The following is a 23,011-nucleotide window of genomic DNA, read 5'->3' on the forward strand; positions in this document are numbered from 1 at the left end:
GAAAGTCTTCTTGCAACCACCCAAGTCTGCATCAGAATAACCCCTGAGAATGGCGTCTTTCCCCTTAAAACATAAACCCATTCTTGAAGTCCCTTTCAGATATCTCAACAGTCACTTGACTGCTTCCCAATGTTCTCTTCCTGGGTCTGACATAAAGCGACTAATGACTCCTACTGCATGAGCTATGTCTGGTCTAGTACAGACCATGGCATACATAAGACTGCCCACCGTTGATGAATAAGGAACATGCAACATTTCAGCTCTTTCCTTGTCGGACTTTGGAGACTGATCTTTGGTAAGCCTGAAATGACTCCCCAATGGTGTGTTTCTGGGCTTGGTTCTTTCATCATTCATCTTGAACCTCTCTAACACTTTCCCTATGTATTTCTCCTGGGAAAGTGTCAAAGATCCATCCCGTTTATCTCTGATGATACTCATTCCGAGTATTTGTTTGGCTGGTCCGAGATCTTTCATCTCAAATTCTCTAGACATTTGCCTCTTTAACCTGCTAATTTCTTCCATGTTAGCACCAGTTATAAGCATATCATCCACATACAGAAGAAGGATGATATAGGAGCCCTTGAATTTCTTCAAGTAACAACAATGGTCCATTTCACATCTCCGGTACCCAGTTCACTCCATGAATTCATCGAACTTCAAGTTCCACTGCCTTGGTGCTTGTTTCAGACCATATAGACTCCTCTTCAACTTGCAGACCATCTTTTCTTTCCTGGCAACTTGAAACCCCTCAGGTTGTGCCATGTAAATGTCTTCATCAAGGTCACCATGTAAGAATGTTGTTTTAACATCTAGCTGCTCCAGATGTAAATTTTCTGCTGCCACGATGCTTAGTACTAACCTGATGGTAGTCATCTTCACAACAGGGGAGAAAATTTCATTGTAGTCAATCCCCTTTTTCTGTTGGAACCCCTTGACAACTAAACGCGCCTTGTACCGTTTAGAACCATCATTTTCTTCCTTGATTCTGAAGACCCATTTGTTCTGCAATGCTTTCTTGTTTGCTGGAAGCTTGACAAGAACCCAAGTCTTGTTCTTGTTTAATGAACTCATTTCTTCTTTCATAGCATGCTCCCACTGCTTTGAATCTTTCTGCTTCACTGCCGCTGAATAACATTCCGGTTCACCATTCTCGGTCAATAAAAGGTAATTGACTGACGGATCGAATCTGGCAGGAGGCTTTGTAATCCTTGAAGATCTTCTGACCCAATGCGATTCATCTTGTTGAGGCTCTGATGAAGATGGTCCTTCTTCATCCCCTGAGCTATCACTGCTTTCATCATTTTTGTCTGATGGATTAGTTGATTCAGGCTGTTCTTCAACTTCAGTACTCCCACTATCTGGAGTTTCCTCTGACCTGCTGGTTTTGATGGTTTCTTCAATTTCAACCTATTCCTTTTGAACCTTTAAAGAATCAGTGTTTCTGTCTTTATATAACTCAGCTTCATTAAACGTGGCATGCTTGCTCTGGATTACTTTCTTGTTCTGATAATCCCACAGTCGGAAACCCATCTTTTCTGACCCATAGCCAATAAAAGTACATTTTATGGCTTTAGCATCCAACTTGTCACGATCCTTGATAAGATCATAAGCATTGCACCCAAATATCTTTAGATGCTCATACTTGACAGCTTCTTCTCTCCACTCTTCCTCTAGTACCTTGAATCCCAATGGTGCTGATAGCCCACGATTGATTAAGTAGGCAGCATTGCTGACTGCGTCTGCCCAGAACATCTTGGGGAGCCCTGCATTGATCCTCATGCTCCTGGCTCTCTCATTCAGCGTCCTGTTCATCCTTTCTGCGACTCGATTATGTTCAGGAGTGCCCAGGACCGTCTTAATCATCTTGATGCCATTGTTAGCACAAAAGTCAATGAGCTCTGTGCTCACATACTCTCCACCATTGTCGGACTTGATACTCTTAACCTGCAGGTTAGTTTCCTTCTCAACAGCAACTTTCCATTTCTTAAAGGCATCAAATACATCATATTTATTTTTAGGAAAGTAGACCCATACCTTACGAGTTGAGTCATCAATGAAAGTCACATAATAGTTTGATCCACCCAGAGAAGAAACTGATGTAGGCCCATAAACGTCAGTGTGAACTAGCTCCAACTTCTGAGCCTTCGGTGGCTTTCCAGTCTTCACAAATGAGACTTTCTTCTTCTTTCCGAATACACACGATTCACAAAATTCTGGCTCTACCTTTTTCAGATCTGGAAGCTTACCCTTTGCCACAAGCATCTTCATTCCCTTATCACCCATATGCCCGAGTCTTTGGTGCCATAACTTTGAGAAACTCGGCTTAGCTGTAACTGCATTTGCTTCTTCAGCAGGAACCTCCACCATGTATAGTGTACCTCTTTTCTTGCCCTTTGCAATAACAAGACTCCCTTTCACAGCCTTCCACTGTCCTCCACCAAACACGACATCATACCCTTGGTCGTCAAGCTGACCAACAGAAATTAACATCTTCTTGAGACCTGGTATAACCCTGACATCCTTCAGGATCCAAGTAGTACCCAGCGAGGTCCTCAATTATATGTCTCCTATTCCTGTGCTATCCAAAGTATGATTGTTAGCCAACCGAACTTTACCAAAATTACCTGTTCGGAGATTCTTCATGTTCTTAGATGTCGGTGTGGCGTGGAATGAAGCTCCTGAGTCCATAACACGAGACTCGGTTGTATCCTCTATGCAGCATATAAGAGCATCATCAGAGTCTTCTGAGGTAATGTTCACCTGCTTCTGATCACGAACAATAGGTGGATTTGGGCATTGACTTCTAAAGTTCCCATTTTCCTTGCAATTCCAGCAGTTAATATCCTTTCTCGGCTTTGATCGACCCCTGTTTCTAGACTTGGATCTTCCCCTGTTGTTACCTCTATCTTTCCTTCTACCACTCCCTTCTGTATTCAGTAAGTTACCTGATGATTCTCCTCCAGAATTATGTCTCCTCATATCTTCATTCAGAATGAAGTCTCTAATGCCTTCAAAAGTGAGTTTAGCCATTCCACAAGAACCACTAATGGCAGTAACTGAGCCTGACCAACTGTCAGGTAAGGAAGACAGTAATAACAATGCCTGAATCTCGTCATCGAACTTAGTATCAACATATAACAATCTTGAGAGAATAGTGTTAAAATCATTAACATGAGACGTAACAGATGCACCTTCCTTCATCTTGGTGTTAACCAGCTGTCTGATCAGGAATACCTTGTTGGATGCTGAAGGGTTTCTCGTACATGTTTGACAGGGCTTTTATCAAACCAAACGAGGTCGTCTCCTTCACAATATTGAAAGCCACATTCTTTGCTAAAGTAAACTTGATCACTGCGAGGGCCTTTCTGTCTAGACTGTGCCAATCTTCATCCTTCATATTTGTCGGCTTGTTTTCATTCAACGCAAGCTCTAAATCCTTCTGACAAAGCAAATCCTCGATTTGCATCTTCCACCACCAAAAATCTTGCCCATCAAACTTCTCAATCCTGTATTTTCCGTCTTCATCCATTGATACGAACTGAACGGTGGTCCAAAACCCCAAACTCTTCCCATCGACAGTCGTGAATCAAATCAACACAGGGACAGGTGCTAATCTTCCTCCTGAACCCTAATCTGGTTGAAAAAAGGCGACGACAGCAGTAATAAGGTTCAATTGGAACCCTAATCGATTTCTGGGAACGAGGAACAGCAAAGTCGGCGGCAATTAGGTTCAATCGGAACCCTAATTGGCTTCTGGAACAAGAATCAGCAGCAGAACGGCGGCGGCGGCGAGAAAACCCTAATCTGGTTGACTGTGGCGGCTTCTGATCGGAACCCTAGCGGCGGCTGGTGGCTGTTTCTGTTGTGGCTGTCCTACGACTGGGGATGTGTGATTTTGATCGAGAGCCTTGGCTCTGATACCAGTTGTTAGGTTTTAAATCACACACACAATGAAAGATGACACAGAGATTTACGTGGTTCGGTTGCAGAGTACAACCTACGTCCACGGGGGCAAACTAGGAGATATTTTATTAGGTGATAAAGATTACAAGTATAAGAGATCAATATATAGACTAAAATTAGGGCAACCCAAAACTGGGCTTAAACTAATTAATGGGCCCTAACCCTACGAAGCCTACATCATTAACAAGTATCACGGTCGCGCTACGCGACTTCGGTCGCGGCCCGCGAAAGGTAAAGGGGTGGCCTTCACGCCCCGCTAGGGACCATTCAGTTGGCATTTTCTTTGATTTTGTTAGTTACGGGCATGGAACTTTTTTGAACCTTATTTAGACGATCCAAAACTAACCTTTTTGTCGTTTTTGGATTTTAGGAAAATAATTACCTTCCGATAGTCGGGATCGCTGGGTAATTATGAATAGAAGGGAGAATGTACGTAGGTTCGTATGTATGCGATCTATTTATTTGGAAGCTTGTATTTAGGATGTCTTAGCAAACCCTTTTTGGGATGCCTTATGTAGCGTGTATGTTTGTATAGTTTATACATTTGTTTATGTGTACGTAATCGGGTATGTAGGTATGTGTTTAGATTATATGTATGATTGCGCCTGTGTACGAAGTGGGACTTATTGCTTACGAATGAATAAGATGTGTGTGTATGTTTGTATGACTTATATAAATTTGAGTGTTAAGTTATTAACCCGGACTCTCGAGTACGAAATGAGAATGCAGGTACACTATTAAGGACCTTGAAAAGGTTTAAGGAAATGGAATGCATAATCATACATGGAAGGCTTATTCGAAAAGACTGGCATGAGAAGAAGAAATATGGAGTGGTTATTTGATGGCATATGTTTAATTTAAGAATGATGTCACCAAATCTTAACATTGTGTATATATGTGGTGAATGCAGGTTGTGCGGTCATAACATCATCATGAAGGATAGGACAATTGAAGATCGAGTCAAGAGTAAGGATTGTACGGGAAGAGTGGTCACTCAATTTGAGCTTTATATTTTAATTAATGTGATTTAAAAAGAATGGATGTTGTAAATCTTTTAGTAAAGTATTATTTATTCTAGTAATAAACTTCAAGTATGTTACATGGCTAATAAAGAAAGAAAGTTTTTGGGCTCATATTTCCGCTACGTCGTTTTCAAGTTGTTACGTGTTAGGGTCTTACATGTAGTAACCGGAAGGGTGAATATCGTTAACCAAAAATTTCGACGAGAGTATTCTACCTACTAAGCCAAAGGATGATTCCTGAAATCAAAAGAAGCTTTTACTACATTGGTTTAGTCTTAGTTCCAATCCGGGACATTCCAAGTTTTATAATTGAATCTCTTTTATGCTATATCAAATGTTGTGTGATCTTAAACTTTAAACCGTTCTCTTTTCAATTCGAGTTTCCCGAGTCGCGCAACTATCACTACCTAAAACAATAATAATACTTGAAGAACCAACGAAACTTCAAACTCTTTCGATTTGATTTAAATTATTATCAATATGAATACAGGCTTCGTTTACATGAACCTATTTGCAACCTACGTGCCATGTGAAACTACTTAAAACCTACATGCTGTGTGACATGCTACCATGCTAATTGTGCCAAATTTATTCAAAATCCATATGATCAAGTCTCATCCATTCCTTTACTCAATCTTATAGATGTTTTCAAGTCGTCACTCGAACTCAAAAAGGAGCGCAAAGCAAAGCTCGAACAAGAAGATGCAAGCGTTCATGGCCAATCAAATGGCCAAAGTCATACCCGACATTGTAAATCAAATCCAAACCACCATTAGCCTAAACGCCTCGGTCGACTCCAAGGTCGATCCTCCCAAAACCAACTTCGCCTATAAGCAATTCATTGCTTGTAACCCCGCTCCGTTCACTGGCAATGATGGTGCCACTGCCACGCTCTGGTGGTTTGACGACATCGACGTCACATTCATAAATAGTGAAAACCTCGAGCACCTTCGAACCCAAAACGCCATCGGTGTCTTCAAATCGAGGGCGCTCGACCAGTGGACAAACGACTGTAAACTCCGTGGAAATGACGCCGCCTATGCTCTACCTTGGGATGAGGTAAAGCAACTAATGATTGCGGAGTTTTGCCCTCCTCACGAGTTGCAGCAACTCGAAGAGGAATTCTGGCACCTCAAAAAAGTTGAGGGTGACAACCTGACCTATAACACTAGGTTCAAGCACCTTTGTGTGTTGTGTCCTCACCAAGTCCCCACCACCAAACAAACCATTAAGAAGTACATTAGGGGACTTCCACCGGCCATCCGCGATGCCATGGACGTCGTCGAACCCGAAACTATTGAGAAGACTTTTTGTCTAGCCGTCGAATTCTCGCACAACCAAGTCGAGGATGGATCCTTGAAACCCAAGGGTCCTACCAAGACCGTTAATAAGGCTACCACCGAACCAACCACTAAGCCCAACTCATCCAAACCTTTACCTAAAATCAACCCAAACAGCAAGAAGCACAAGCATCAAAGCCGTAACTACGTCGTCGTGACCCCACAAAACCAAACCCAACAAATCGCCAATAACCCAAACCACGAACCAACCAAGAAACCTTACACGAGGACTCACCCCAAGTGTAACACATGCCATTACTATCACTTGCCAACCACCGCATGCCGCCATTGCACCACTTGCTACAATTATGGTGATCCTACACACTTTAGGCAGCAATGTCCTCAAAATAACCAAGACCAGGGCCAAGGGCAAGGAGATCAAGGTCAAAAGCCTCGTGTACGTGCCTTCAACATCAATGTTAACCTGGCTCAACACGACAATGATGTTGTAAATGGTACTTTCCTTGTAAACGGTTTATATACTTCCTTGTTATTTGATACTGGTGCGGATAAAAGTTTTATATCCGTAGAATTCGAATCAATGCTTAAATGAACACGCTCTAAACTCCCAAAATCATTCACTGTCGAAGTCGCCAACGGCAAGTCAATCACCGTTGACTCCATCCTCCACAATTGTGTTCTTAATCTTAACGATCATGAATTTCCCGTCGAACTCACGCCCATGCAATTGGGTAGCTTTGATGTCATAGTAGGCATAGATTAGCTTCGTAAGAACCATGTCAAAATCGTTTGCTACGAAAAATTTGTTCGCCTTCCTCTTCCGTCTGGTGACGTCCTACACATCTACGGCAAGAAGCTCTCAAAAGGACTCAAACTTATGTCGTATATTCAAGTGAACAAGTATTTACTTAAGGAGTACTTAGCCTTTTTGGCTCACATAGTGGAAAAGAATGGCGAAGGAAAAAGCGTGAAGGATGCACCAATCGTTTGCGATTTTCCCGAAGACCTACCTGGTCTTCCTCATCCTCGTTCCGTTGATTTTCGTATTGACCTCATACCTGGGGCTACACCCATTGCTAAAACCCCTTATCGACTCGCACCTTCGGAAATGCCAGAACTATCTAGCCAACTTCAAGAGCTTCTCGACAAAGGCTTCATCCGTCCTAGCACCTCTCCGTGGGGCGCACAAGTCCTTTTCGTTAAAAAGAAGGACGGTTCGTTCCGCATGCGCATCAATTACCGTGAACTCAACAAACTCACCGTAAAAAATCGCTATCCACTTCCCCGCATCGACGACTTTTTCGATCAACCCGAAGGTGCAACGTGTTTCTCAAAGATCGACTTTCGTTCCGGCTATCATCAACTTTGAGTCCTCAAAGAGGACATTCCAAAAACCGCCTTCCGTACTAGATAAGGAGACTAACGACTTTAGATTTCTGTTAGTCAGGGTACATTGGATGCGAATATGTTAATAGTTGAGACAGACAGTGGTTATTTTTTGAAGTTGGGACTGCTGACGACCAACGGCTAATAGTTGGGATTATTAAAATATTCCAATATTCCTTTTTTGTTTTGCTTTATTTTTTTAATCTTTTTTAGTTTTTTATTTTTTTAAATTAGCTTGTTTGTTCTTTGATGCTTTTGAACATACCCTCGCGGCGTGATTTTTTTTTACGTTTCCATATATTTTTTTTACTCGAAATCAACAAGGGAATAAACCGATGAATTTGTTGAAAAAGTTCCACATTGTTCTTTGGGAAATTTAAGGTGTTTGTTTGTAGATGTTTTGTATACAAATGATTTCAAAAGGAAGGCAAATAATAATGAAAACTCATATCACTAATAATTAATTAACTATATATGATACCATTACAAAAATTACAAATTAAAAATGAAAGCTGATCAAATCATATCTCATAACTATAATAAAGATACTAGAATAAACTCTAACTAATGTATTTTATCTAACAATAACAAGCAAGACCGGCTTATGATTAGAAATAAACAACTCCAGAAAATTAGACCATGATGTACGGTGGTACCGGGCAAGAGATACGTTGACTACGATCATATCCCACCTGTGAACATGAAGTCGTATTACTTGTTTATACATCTTTAAGAAATAAACTCAAGAAAATCAGACCATGATGTACGGTGGTACCGGGCAAGAGATAAGCTGACTATGGTCATATCCTACTTGTGAACATGAAGTCTTATTTGTTTACATCTTTAATGTTTATATTATAACACATGCTATATACGTTTTGTTGATCATATTGTATCAAATCATGTTAAATGTGTATCCATTGTTAACCAACTCACTATACCACTTTGTAACCCCTATCGTGTGTTACTATATGATATCTTTCTACTGTATATCTTTCTTAACTTGTGTGTGTGTTTATTTTTATTTTTGTTAATACAAGTTGTAATTTCCTTCGCTTGCTAATCATACGTATGCAGGATCCAACCATAAATACCAAAAAATGGGTGTTTACCCACGTTTAATTGAGCTAAAAATTGAGAGATCCAAAATAATGCAATCACTGAAATGATATAATATTTGTGCCCAAAATTACACGGGTCGTTCACAAGATCCTTGTCAGGGTATGATGCTATGCTGTCTTCCCACTTGCCCGCTTAATTTTATAAAAAAAAATAATTCTATATAATATCAGAGACCGTAAAAGGCTTTTATATGTATCTGTGTATTTTAATACTTAAACTGAATTATTTCAAAATAATATAACTTTTTATATCGATAGAGAAAAAAATACTTGGGGAACAGAGAATATATGATAATGGAAACTATACTTAAAAGCCTTTGAAACAACTATGTTCCCATTTAAAACTTGATTGTTCAAACAACTTTGTTCCCATTTATAAGAAATAATTTCCTTGCCTTCCTCTCATTAACAACGAAATTATAGTACAAGACAGAATCTCTTATTGATATAGAGATATATTATCATTAATATTTACAATCAAATCCTAAATTATATAAATGATCTATTACACCCCCGCAGTCGAAGCGAAGGGTGGCCGGATGCTGAGACTGGATCTGAAATCATCAAATAAGACACGCGGTAGTACCTTAGTAAAGATGTCAGCGATCTGATGGCGAGACGAGACATGCAACACGCGAATGTGACCTTTCTGAACTTGCTCACGAACAAAATGAATATCTAGTTCAATATGCTTCGTACGTTGATGCTGAACTGGATTACCAGACAAGTAAACTGCACTGACATTGTCACAATAAACCAAAGTAGCACGAGAAAGAGGATGACGTAACTCGAGAAGAAGATTCCTAAGCCAGCAGACTTCAGCAACAACATTCGCCACCCCGCGATATTCAGCTTCAGCACTAGAACGGGAGATTGTCGACTGCCTTTCGAGGACCAAGAAATCAGATTGTCCCCAAAATAAACACAATATCCAGAGGTGGATGGGCGAGTGTCAGGGAAACCTGCCCAGTCAGCGTCAGTGTAAGCCCGAAGGAAGACGTATCAGTCGCACCTAAATGAAGTCCCAAGTCAAGTGTGCCCTGTATATAGCGAAGAACCCGTTTTAAAGCATTCTAATGAGCAGCTGTGGGAGAATGCATATGCATGCAAATTTGCTGAACGGCATAAGAAATGTCTGGACAGGTGAAAGTGAGATACGGAAGCGCACCCGCAAGACTACGATATGTGGTAGGATCATCATGAAGAGTACCAGAATGGGCACTGAGTTTGGACTGCGTATCCACTAGCGTGGCAACGGGCTTACATGTATCCATACCGGCTCGATGAATAATATCCTTAGCATAAGCCAACTGAGAAAGAAACATATGATTTCCGGACCGTGTTACTTGAATACCCAAAAAATAAGATAACGACCCCAAATCCTTCATAGCAAACTCACCCGCCAGACAGGCCATAAGCTGATTGCGAAGAACATCTGATGAAGTGGTGAGAATAACATCGTCGACGTAAATGAGCAGATATGCAGTGTCATGTCCATGACGATAAACAAACAAAGAGTTATCGGATTTACTCTACTTAAAGCCCTGTAAGACCACGAAATCTGTGAAACGTTGGTACCATGCATGAGGCGCTTGCTTGAGACCGTATAACGATTTCTTTAGAAGACAAACATTGTCCGGGTAGTCAGGACTACAAAAGCCCATCGGTTGATACATGTAGACGGTTTCGTGCAAATTACTTGAAGAAACGCGTTCGTAACATCCAACTGATTAATGGTCCATGATTGTGCCAAAGCCAATGATAAAACCAACCGAATAGTAGCCGGTTTGACAACCGGACTAAATGTCTCCCCGCAGTCAATACCCAGTTGTTGGCGGCGCCTGTCACAAACAAGACGGGCTTTATATCGCGCCAAACTCCCATCAGAATTAAATTTATGTTTAAACAACCACATGCTACGTATAATATTCATATTCGGTTTCCGAGTAACCAACTCCCAGGTCCTGTTTTTAAGAAGTGCACTAAACTCGTCAGTCATGGCACGGTGCCATTCGGGAATGGTCAAGGCAACCTGAGGATTTTGGGGTATGGGTGCAATGGTGGTTAACGATAGGTTAAATAACTGTTTAGGCTTGACAATACCACTCATTGAGCGGGTTCGGATGGTTCGAGGTGGTATGGTTGGGTTCTGGTTAGCCAATGGGGAAGGAGTTGGGTGGGACGGTAATGCGGTTGAGTGCGAGTCAGAGGTGGTGGGAGAAGCCGAAGAGTGGAGATGGGAGGTGTATAACAATCCTCAAGAACCCGACAACCTCGTAATTTTTCCGACACCCTAAAAATATTTAAAATGTCCCAATATGTCCCAAAATACACCCCATACGTGAAAACGGGCCCCGGATACCCTAAATAGTATTAAAAATAATTAAAAATTGAGTTTTAAGTCTGTCGCGGGCCGCGTAGACTTCTTAAGAGTCTTACGCGGGCCGCTAGAGATCGAAATGGTGGCACAGCCCGGTGATGACACGTGTCATCATCGTGTCGAGTCTAGTGGGTGATCCGGACGAGCTACGCGTTGACCAAGGTTTGACGCGGGCCGCCATTCACTTAAGGGTTGTCCTACGGACCACCCGTCACATCCCCACACTTACCCGTTGCTTGTCCCAAGCAACCTATTCAAAAACCATTTCAAAACCACAAGCGATCAACATGCAAACCAAGCTCAAATGTATCATCCTTTTACTAACTTATTATCACACCACAAGACACACCCCTCACAACAACTCTCAGTGACAAGAAATATTAGCACATTATGCTAAAACACTCAATGCACGTGTGTGATTGTGCGACAATAAGCTTGTATACAAATCAAATCTCCTCCTATCAACTATTTAGCATGCTTATGAATCAAAAGGACATTCGGGTTGTAACGGGGCTATGTGTAAAGGTAGGAAAAAGTGGGAATGTGAAAGTAGCTCATTGATTCGGCCTGGTTTTTATTTCTACTACTAAACAAAGCAAACATCAACTATATACACAACTTCATAAACATTTTCAACTACTATTGCAACTAAATCCTTCTTTTTGTATTTTTCTCATATTTTTTTCTCTTTTTTTTTTCTTTCTTCTTTTTTTTTTTGTTTTTTTTTAAGCATAGAAGTCAATAATATATACAAGAACATCAACAATCACAAACTAAATTCCTAAACCGGGTCATCTCAATAGGTAAAGTTTTTTGTAAGAAGTAGGTTTGGGTCACAATCGAATGGTATAAGGCTCCAACATGGCTTTCTAAAGACCAAACCCCCACCTCTCACAATACCAAGCTCATATATGTAACGTATGAGGTCCAACCCCCAATTCCCACACTCTCACACATCTAGACGAGGCTACCTAAAAGTCCCCTATCATTTTCACAAGCATGCTAATCCTAGGCTTCAACAAGAATTCGTACACAAGTTCTATTAACACAATACACACACCGCCACTCAAAACAAGGAAAGCATCTTTAATAATCATATGTGGCTCAAAAACTCACCAAGAAATGACTAGAAAGGGGTGTCGGTGTGTCATACGGAACAATGTCAAGTGTGCAAATTCCAACAACTTTTCACTTGGTTTCACAATTTTTTCAAAAATTCTCAAAATTTTCCCCTCATCCCCATACTTAGGATACATTGTCCCAATGTATGGTTTTGAAGGGAAGATCGCTTTCAACAACAACACGAACATTTGCTTATACTCTCAAACCCCACATTTATTTTTGTATTTTTTTTATTTTTTAAACAAAAGCAAACAAAATAACTACCAATATTTCAAAGCTAAAGAACATATCAAGACTAAGGAAAGAGTACATGACCTAGTGAAGTTTGACACAACAGATGTTGTAGATAATCCGACTTTCTATCACCACCTTCACACAAATATCCGTACATCCTCGCCACACTTGAATGTTGCCATGGCCCTGAAACATAGAAAAATAACGAAATAGCAAGATCAGTGTAAAATCCTGGGTTGCCTCCCGAGCAGCGCTAAGTTTTCAGGTCTTCAGCCAGACCGTGCCACCCCCATTGAGGGTGGCTCAAAGAAAAGGTTCCTGCCATCTCCATCACTTCCTCTTGCCATTGAGCAAAATGCATCCGTCTCATTTCGACTCGGTGGGTAATCAAATACACTCTTGCTTGAACCCATATGCTTTTCTTCACGATTCGGTGGGTGATTTATTTTCATTCTTTGACACACATTTTTCATACAAACACTAGACTCACCACCCTTCCTTTCAATGGACTCATAACTAATCACTCTAGTTTGAACATCAAAGGACAACTTACGGTTCTTTTCGGTCATGGTAATAATCCCGTCTCTACAATTGATTTGAGCATTTGCTGTGTATAGAAACGATCGACTTAAGATTACCCTTTGTTGTGCTGCCATTTTAGTAGAAGCATAGTCTAGAACTAGAAAATCCACCAAGTATTCAAACTCTCCCAACTGAATCTTAACATTCCTTACCATTCCTCGTGGACGCCTCCAACTTTCATCCACTAAGCTCACCATGGTGTCTACATCTTGCAGCGGGCCAAAGTCATACATGTCATACAACTCGCCTGGTAGCATGCTTATGCCCGCCCCATAGTCCAACAATGCATGAGGAATTTTTAGTTTTCCCACTCAGATAGGCACGAGTGGTGCTCCATGCTCTTTGTCATTCTCGACTTCGACATCCCTTCCTATACCTGCACTCACTTGACAAGAAGATGTTAGAAATGTTTCATTAAATTCAATATTAGGAACGGTACTTACCACATTGATATTAACACTTTTAATGTTTTTGGGATTTGTCACCGTGTCACTTTGTAGGTGGCCTTTTGCTTTCTTCAATATCGCCACATCACTTGCAAGTTGACTCATTTGGGTAGTCAACGACTGAATTGCTTTATCACGGATTTCATCTTTTTGAATGTGAGCATCATCAAGCTGATTCCTCCGTTGCATCTCAATTTGCATCGCCTTTAACATCTCCATTACTTCATTTCCACCAGAAGAACTTTGATCCGAAAACCCACTTTGATTATTGAACGGTTGGCGTGGAGCAAAGTTACCTTGACTTCCTTGAAAATTCAGGTTAGCTTGGTTTGAGGGATTTCCATATCTAAAGTTTGGGTGGTTTCTCAAATCGGGGTGGTAAGTATTGGAATTCATGTTGTAATTTCTACCACCCCCTCCTTGCCCTTGCAATGCATTCACCTCTTCATATTGCCCTTCCATTCCTTGGCAATTTTCAGCCGCATGCCCTATCTCATTACAAAGTGCACAAACATCATAAATTTGATTAGAAGTTTGAACAATACCATCGTATACCGCGTGCACTTGAGTCCGGGTAATGGCCGGTCGTGCTCTTCTTGATGCTTGAGCTTTTCTTTTCGATGTGACCGCCATTTGCTCCAAGAATTCCCAATCATCATGCTCGTAGTTTGTGCCAAAAGTGCCATTTGTAATAGACGTTAAATCACGAGCATCTTCGGAACATAACCCCTCATGAAATGCATTCATCAACTCCCAAAGCTCTATCCCATGATGAGGGTAATTCTTTATCATCATACTAAACCTCTCGAATGCTTCATGAAACATTTCACCCGTTTGTTGTTGAAAACTTCTCAAACTTTTTCTAGCATCATTTGTCTTTTGAGCAGTAAAGAATTCGTCCAAAAATATTTGTTGCATTTCCGCCCATGTATAGATAGATGTCGAAGGTAAGGTATAAAACCACTTTTTCGCCTTGTCTTCTAAGGAAAATTGGAATAGCACCAATATGACATCAACGGCTGAAAATCCTTGACCCCCAATAGTGTTGCAAATTGAATCATAAGCCTCCAAATGAAAATAAGGCTCCTCCGTAGCTAAACCCTTATACTTTGGCAAACTTTGTAACGAATTGGTTCGAACTTCAAAAGTCTTTCCTTGATCATTTTGAGGGATAACTACTGGTGAAGGATTATGAGTAATCACCGGTCTAAAATGTGCTTCTATACCTCTTGCATGTTCTCGAAGATGACTTCTTGGTACACCTTATCCGAACTGTTGGATGTATAAGACCCATTTGAACTTGCATTCGTGGAGGCCCAAATTGTTGTGGAGGTGGTTGAAATCTCGGCCCCACATGAGGTTGTTAAACTCGTCTTTGCACTGGTGGACCTTGTGGTGGCAATTGTTGAGGTATGATTTGTTGTTGAGGAATCCCACCAACACTTGACATTCTTTGATTTTGACCTTGAACATAGGTATACTCCCCTTGATCTCCATCACCCCCATACATGTATCCTACAAAGTCATCCTCAAACTCATCATCAAACCCATCTTTTCTTGCTCCCGAAGTATGTTGAAATTCCACTCTTGGCTGGAATGGAATAGAATGGATAATAGATGGACCGGTTTGGTATTGGTTAGGTGGTGGTATTTGTGATGATGATGGTTGGCCGGATGTTGGGAAAAATGTTGAATAAGCTGGAACAGCTGATGATGTAGGGTTGTAACTGAAGGAGTATTCAGGTTGTGTGTTCTCAGGTAAGGTAATGTTGGTTGGTTTAATTTCTGGTGTGGTTATAGGAATGGTAGTATTTGGTGATGGTTGTGTTGAAGATGGTATAAAGGGTGGTGTGGGTTCACCTGTAGTGGGTGGTGGTGGTGGATTCATGTATCTGATTGGTGTAACTGGTGTAGTAGGTGTTGCTGGTGAACCACTAATTTTATTTTCTCGTAGCAAAATTCTGTTTCTTCTCAAAGTTCGTTCAATTTCTAGATCAAATGCCAATGGTGATAGCTTGTGAGAGCTCCTAGTACGCATGCACCTGTAAATACCTGCACACTAACACACCCAGCGTAAACCAGAAAAATAACAAACCTAAAAAGATCAAAAATAACACACGTTGCGTACTACTCCCCGGCAACGGCGCCAAAATTTGATGTGATGTCGTGGTCACAATCAAATTTAATCCAATTACTACTAAATAGATAGTGGCAAGTGGGTATCGAACATAGGGAGTTTGTGGAATATGTGTTATTTGAAGGTTTATCTAAGTTAACTAAATTAAGCTAATTGCAAGAAAATAAAGTTCAAGAGTTGATTTGATTGATTTGAGTTTTAAAACTAAGATAACTATTCTAATTGCAAAATGAAAGTGTTGGTTGTAAACAATTTAGAGACAAATAACCATCTTTAGTTTCCGGTTTGCTTCGACGTTTATGATATCATTCCACTAATAAAAGAACTACATAGACATAGTTCATGTGTGATTACTTGTTGTGATAAAAGGGAACTAAGTACTCAGATTCCTAGAACGTGAGGTTGTTACCCGATGACCAATTAACCCTTACCCAATCCTAATTCTACCCATGATATATCGATTGCCAATGACACCAAGAACGTACGGTTTCAAATTAGATTAACATAAGAATCAACAATTTACAAACAATCAATCACACACCATAACAAACAATAAAAAAGACAAAGTTTGTTATTCTAGAAATTAGGAAATCAAGCATAAAGTCTAATACAAACCTTCAACCAAAGATAGTTATCAAGAGTTTAGCCACTCATGACTTGAATCATCATCCTCACACAAGTTTCAATGTTCATAACAATTAAAAACACAAACTGAATGATTGGAAATTGTCTTCAAGCACCAAACAACACTAGAAATCGCCCCTAGAACTGTGTGTAACCGAATGGGAATGATTGGGAGTGAAAAGACACCATAAATCCGCATTAAAAGGTGTAAGTTACACATTTACGCAGGTCAGCGCAGTAAGCTACGGTGGCCACCGTAGCTTACGGTGGCTTGGAATGGCTTACGGTGGCTTTAAACTGTCATACGGTGACAAAAAGTGCCAGTCGGCACCGTAAGCTATGACCCTTGCCGTAGCCTACGGCAGGCTTCAACATGAAAACTTGTTTTCAGCATAACTTTTTCGTTTCAACTCCGTTTTCTTCACCGTTTTCTCCTACGTTCTCGTAATTTCGTCCTCTATCATGCTATCCTCTTAATTCTTCAATTCTAAAAAATGATTTTTTTTCATTTATTCTCCGTGTTCCTTCCATTTTAAGCTCCCGTTTGTACTTGAAACACAAACAACCGTAGTTACCAAGTTCAAACAATTAAACGTGTAAAGCATGGGATTTTAATCTTTTTAAGGCACTTAAGGGTTGTCCTACGGACCACCCATCAGTAAGCCTATGCTTACATTTACGCGGGCTGCGTGACGTGATGTCGTGGGTCACGCAAATTTAATCCCCAAACAACTATAGATAGTGGTAGTAGGGTATCGAACTCAGGGAGTATGTGGAAGATATGTTGAATGTATAGCTTTGTACTTAAACTAATTATTAGACTAAATTGCAGAAAATTAAAAATTCAAGAGTTTGGATTGTTGTTTTAGAAAACTAAATTAAAAACTAATTCAATTCAAAGTTGGTTGTAAAACAAATTAGGAGAGAACAATGATCACCTTAGGTTTCAGTTTCTTTAAACAATTGTGTGTAATTCAACTAGAAAGAGTTACATAGACATAACTCGTGTATAGATGATTGAAGTGATAAAAAGGAACAAAGTACTCGGATTATATAAACGCGAGGTTGTTTCCCGATGACCAATTAACCAATAACCAACCCTAACCCTTCCCGTGATATCTCGATTGCCAACGGCACCAAGAACGTACGATTAAGACTAGAAATTGCAATATTGATTAACAAACTACAAACAATCAAACATACACCATGACATTCAAGCAACGCAAGTTATCATTCTAGAAATCCAGAAATTAAACACACAAAAGTTCAAGAAACATTCACCTAAGATGATCACCGAAGAGTTTAGCCGGACATGGCTCGGTGAATCATCATCATAATCAAACTAGTGTTCATACGAATCAAAGATACAAACCGAATGATAAGAATTGTTCACGAAGCAAGCAAGTAGCCAAAATTCGCCCCAATGTTCATCCACAACCGTCCAATGATGAAAGATTATGAAAAGACACAATAAAATCGACTTTAATGAGGCAGTTACAAGTTGTTCCACAGATACTACCGTAATTTACGGCTCCACCGTAAATTACGGTGCAGATGAAATGTTTACGGTGCAGATATACTGAGTTACGGCAGCCTCCAGGTGAAAGTCAAGTCCACCGTAAATTACGGTAGGACCGTAATTTACGGTGACAACCTAACTTTTGTTCTTTGTTCCTCGCCAATGCTGCCTTTCATTCACATGCCATATGTTGGCTGCCAATCATGTGCCGCCAATTCTTATCCACACCTCAAGTCCCTCCAATTAACATCCCACATGAATTGTTCTTTGTCTTTCCTCGATGTGCCGCCCCCACAATTGTGATGATGAACGATGATGTCGGCTCCACATGTGCGTGTTTGTTTCTCCAAATCGGCCCAATAAAAGGAGTCCATGTGCAGCCCACTTCCAACTTCACATGTGCAGCTCACTCTCTTTCTTGTTCCCAGCAGTCCACATGATGATGATGTTGAATTGTTGATGTGCGGCCCAATGATCATGCGCCGCCCCCAATATGTCGGCCCAAGTGTGCATGATCCCCAAGCCCAAAATTCTCCAATAATTCTGAATATGTTGACTGTAAAACCCAGCTTCCAATATTAATGATCATAAGATGTCGGCCCACTCAATGTCTGTCGCCCATGTGCGGCCCAATTAAAAAAAATCTACACTTGAACCTCCAAAAGCTGCCGTCCATGTGAAATGATGATTATGTTCTTTTGACTTTGTGTCCTCTTGCTTCTTGTCATATGTTGCCGCCACTTTCCTTGTGTGAGTATATATTGCTACTCCCAAGAAGTCCACAAATCAGCATGTGATGTCCTGTGAAGTTGCCATGTTTTGATGTGAAGTTGACTTTTGTCTTGTGCTTTTCTTTCCCCCTTTCGATGATGTATGATATTGTGAGATGATGATGCGATGTGAATGATGATAATGTTGTTGAATTATTTTTTTTTCGTGCACCCTAAAGTCAGCGTACAACACTCCCAAATGTTACGATCTCTCTCAATAATCATCCTCGATCATTCCTCTCGCTTCCACATACTTAACATCACCGAATTATGCATTTTACCTACAAAAGCCACAAGCACTCGTAGTTACTATATTCAAGCAAATAACCAAGTAAAGCATGGACTTTTAATCTTTTTAAACCATTTAAGGGTTGTCCAACGGACCACCCGTCACATCCCCACACTTACCCGTTGCTTGTCCCAAGCAACTCATCAAAACAACTTCAAAACAGGTGATCAAATTAACCCAAGCAAAACATGCAATCTCTTTACTAACCCCTTTTTAACACCCAAGCAATGCACCCCTCTCAAATTCTCTCCTCTCGGCTACAAATGAAAACTAGCAAAGATAAGCTAGACACACACTAGGCAAACGGGTGGTTGCACAATCATAAGCTTGTACCTAAATCGATCATTCTCCTAACATGGGTCAAACATGAATGCAAATCAAAGGGACTTCAAGGTTGTAACGCGGCTAGGTGTATGGGTCGGAAATGGAATATATATAAAGTAGCGAAAATTCGACCCGGTCTTTTTATTACAAACATAGCAAACAAACTTAGCTACTATATACAAGACAATTAAACTTCTCTTTTTTTTCTTTTTTTTCTGATTTTTTTTTCAAAACTAGGCAAACAACTAAACAATAACGCATTAACCATATTTTCTTCAAACTAGCAAACTACTACTACTATCACAAAACACTATAAGACCGAGCCAAATTTGGGTAAATTTTTTAAGTAAGTAGCTAGGGGAAACAAATGATAAGCTTTAAAGGCACAAAATGGGCAACTAAATGTCCAAACCCCCGCCCGTCTCACTACCATGCTCATATATATACTTATGAGGTCCAACCCCCCAAGTCCCACACTCGCTCACACCAACGACGAGGCTACCTAATGCCCTTATCCTTTCTACATTCATGTTTAACTAAGGATTCAAATCGCATTCAAGCACAAGTTCTAATGCACCCCCACCCGTAGCCACTCTCATCAAAGACAATCATTATTTATGTACAAGTGTGGCTACAACTCTCACCAAGAATGAAAAAAAGTATCAAGGGTTGCCGGTGCATCAACTTGGGGTAAATTAGGGCGTTTAAATTTTCACATCATTCCGCTTGGCTCAAAATTTTTTCAAAAACTCCAAAAAATTTCCCCCCATCCCCACACTTGGGATACATTGACCCCAATGTATGGCTTTGGGAGGCTTTGATCACTAAACTCAATCAACATCAACATTTGCTCAAACACTCAAATCCCAAATTTCTTTTTGTATTTTTCATTTTCTATTTTTTTTTAAACAAAAGAAAACTAATAAACTAACAATATTTCAAAACTAAAGAACATGACAAGTCTAAGGAAAAAGTACATTGACCTGGTAAAGTTTGGCACAACAGATATTGTAAATGATCCAATTTCCTATCACCACCTTCACTCAAATATCCATACATCTTCCCCACACTTGAATGTCGCCATGGCCCTGAAACATAGAAAGATAAAAACAACAAGATCAATATAAAATCCCGGGTTGCCTCCCGAGCAGCGCTAAGTTTTGAGTCTTCAGCCAGACCGAGCCACCCCTGTTTATGGTGGCTCAAAGAAACGGTTCCTATCACCTCCATCACTTCCTTGTGCCATTGAACAAAACACATCTATCTTGTTTTGACTCGGTGAGTAATCAAATACACTCTTGCTCGCACCCATATATGTTTCTTCACGGTCCGGTGGGTGTTTTTTTCTCATTCGTGGTAACACATTTTTCATACAATCACTAGACTCATCACCCTTCCTCTCAATGGACTCATAACTAATCCCTCTAGTTTGAACATCAAAATACAACCTACGGTTCTTTTCGGTCATGGTAATAATCTCGTCTCTACAATTAATTTGAGCATTTGCTGCGTATAGAAACGGTCGACCTAAAATTACCCTTTGTTGTGATGCCATATTGGTAGAAGCATAGTCCAAAACTAGGAAATCCACCGGGTATTCAAATTCTCCCAACTGAATCTTAACATTCCTAACCATTCCCCGTGGACGCCTCCAACTTCCATCCGCTAAGCTCACCATGGTGTCTATACCTTCGAGTGGACCAAAGTCGTACATATCGTATAAATCGCTTGGTAGCAAACTCATGCTTGCCCCGTAGTCCAACAATGCGTGAGGGATTTTTAATTTTCCCACACGAATAGGCACGATTGGTGCTCCACACTCTTTATCATTCTCGACTTCGGCATCTTTTTCAAAACCTGCATTCACTTGAGACGAAGAAATTAGACATTTTTCATTAAATTCGGTACTAGGAACGGTGCTTACCACATTGATGTTAATGCTTTTTATGTTCTTGGGATTTGGCACCGTATCACTCGGTAGCTGGCCTTTTGCTTTCTTTAAAATCGCCACGTCACTCGCAAGTTGACCCATTTGAGTGGTCAACGATTGGATGCTTTTGTCACGAACCTCGTCCTTTTGCATCCGAACCTCATCACGTTGGTTCATTTGTTGCATCTCCATTTGCATCGCCTTCAACATTTCCATCATCTCATTTCCACCCGAAAAGCTTTGACCCGTTTGATATTGCCTTTGAAATCCTTGGTTTCCTTGGAAATTCGGGTTAGCTTGATTTGAAGGGTTCCCGTACCGAAAATTTGGGTGGTTCCTCAACCCGGGGTGATATGTATTAGAATTCATGTTGTTGTAGTTTCTACCACCCCCTCCTTGACCTTGAACTTGAACCGCATGGACCTCTTCGTATTGCCCTTCCAACATCCCTTGGCAATTTTCAGCCGCATGACCTATCTCATTACACAAAGCACAAACATCATAAATTTGGTTAGTGGTTTGAACATTACCATCATCTATGGCGTGCACTTGCGGTCGGTTAGTGGTCGGTCGGTCTCTTCTTGAGGCTTGAGCTTTCCTCTTTGATGTAGTTGCCATGCTTTCCAAGAACTCCCAATCTTCATTCTCATAGTTTGTTCCAAAAGTCCCCCCGGTGATAGACATCAAATCACGTGCATCTTCGGCACTCAACCCCTCATGAAAGGCATTCATCAACTCCCACAATTCAATTCCGTGATGAGGACAGTTTTTAATCATCATATTGAAACGCTCGAACGCCTCATGAAACATCTCACCATGTTGTTGTTGAAAGCTTCTCAATCCTTTCCTTGCATCATTGGTCTTTTGGGCGGTGTAAAACTCATCCAAAAATGTTTGTTGCATCTCCCCCCATGTATATATTGATGCCGAAGGTAACGTGTAAAACCATTTTTTCGCCTTCTCTTCCAAAGAAAATTGGAACAAAACCAATTTGATATCGTCAGCTGAAAACCCTTGACTCCCAAGAGTGTTGCAAATAGAGTCATAAGCCTCTAAATGAAAATAAGGCTCCTCATTTGCCAACCCCTTGTACTTTGGTAAACTTTGCAACGAGTTGGTTCTTACTTCGAATGTTCGCCCTTGATCATTATGAGGAATGACTACCGGTGAAGGGTTTTGCGTGATTACCGGCCGAAAATGTGCTTCAATGCCCCTCACATTTTCTCTAAGATGTCTTCTTGGCACACCATACCTACCTCTCGGAATAATAGGACCATTTGGTCTTGGTACTTGCCCTTGTGGTGCGTTTGGTTGTTGAAACTGTTGTTGTCGCATCGGTGGGCGCTGAGGTGGTCTTTGAAATTGTTGTTGTTGTACATGTTGTGGCCGGACTTGTTGCAATGGAATCCGTTGTTGTATTGGTGGCCCTTGTGGTCTTGGTCGAATGTGTTGTGGTATAATTTGTTGTTGTGGTATTCCACCAACACTTGCCATCCCTTGAGATTGACTTTGCAAATACCCAAACTCCCCTTGATCACCATAATCTCCATAACCGTACCCATCATCTTCATACCCCTCAAAATCTTCAAATCCCTCATCATAACCATCCCCTTGAATTCCTGAAGTTTGCCCAAATGGAATGGTCGAATACTGACCCGTAGTATGCACAATAGTTGAATTTGGTGCAATTGAAAAGGTGGATGTTGATTGACCCGTAGTTGGGGGAAAGAAGTGAGATAATGGTGGGATTGTGGTGGATGGATTGTAGGTGATGGAAGGCTCAGTTTGAGTGGTGATTGGTTGGGTGACATTGGATGGTGTAAATTCAGCGGTGGTATTAGGTAATGTGGTGTTTGGTGAT

The 23,011-nt window shown here is 40.7% G+C and overlaps 1 non-coding gene across 1 annotated transcript; it reads left to right on the forward strand.

Annotated features, from left to right (window-relative positions):
- The first annotated feature begins 21,898 nt into the window (after positions 1-21,898).
- Positions 21,899-22,004, forward strand: LOC118482937. The gene has a single exon (XR_004869272.1). It is a non-coding gene; the product is annotated as a small nucleolar RNA R71 (small nucleolar RNA).
- The last annotated feature ends 1,007 nt before the right edge of the window (positions 22,005-23,011 follow it).

Source organism: Helianthus annuus, chromosome 1, assembly GCF_002127325.2.
Source record: "Helianthus annuus cultivar XRQ/B chromosome 1, HanXRQr2.0-SUNRISE, whole genome shotgun sequence".
NCBI lineage: Eukaryota > Viridiplantae > Streptophyta > Magnoliopsida > Asterales > Asteraceae > Helianthus > Helianthus annuus.